Source organism: Dothidotthia symphoricarpi (assembly GCF_010015815.1).
Source record: "Dothidotthia symphoricarpi CBS 119687 unplaced genomic scaffold P153scaffold_10, whole genome shotgun sequence".
Classification (NCBI taxonomy): domain Eukaryota; kingdom Fungi; phylum Ascomycota; class Dothideomycetes; order Pleosporales; family Dothidotthiaceae; genus Dothidotthia; species Dothidotthia symphoricarpi.
Window position 1 is genome coordinate 8731 of NW_022985017.1, and position 536 is coordinate 9266.

A 536-nucleotide genomic window follows, 5' to 3' on the forward strand; every position below is an offset into this window, starting at 1 on the left:
GTCTAGTTAATTTTTAAGTCTATATATTAGGTCTACGTAATTTTTAAGTCTAGTTAATTTTTGTATCTAGTTAATTTTTAAGTTAGTATATTACGTATAGGTAGTTTTCGCGTTTAGATATTACATCTACCTAATTTTTAGGTTTAGATTTTAGGTACTAGCTTAGCGTACATATACCTATTTTTACGTACTTTTAGGTTAATAATTAACAACCTAATATTTCTAGTGCATTATTAGCCTCTATATAAATACCTAATTTTTACTACTAGCTAATGCTAAATATATAACTAGTATTACCTTCTATCTCTTTTTCTTTAGCTTAAGCTAGTAGAAAAAGGTAGTTAATATATAGTTACTAGAAATATTTACTAGTAACTACGTATTAACTACCTCTGCTTTTAGACTAGTTCTTCTACTAGTTCTTTAAGCCTACTAGTAGGCGTAGTTAATATATAGTTACTAGAAATACTTACTAGTAACTCTATATTAACTACCTCTACTTCTAGACTAGTTAGTCCTCTAAGCCTACTAGTAGG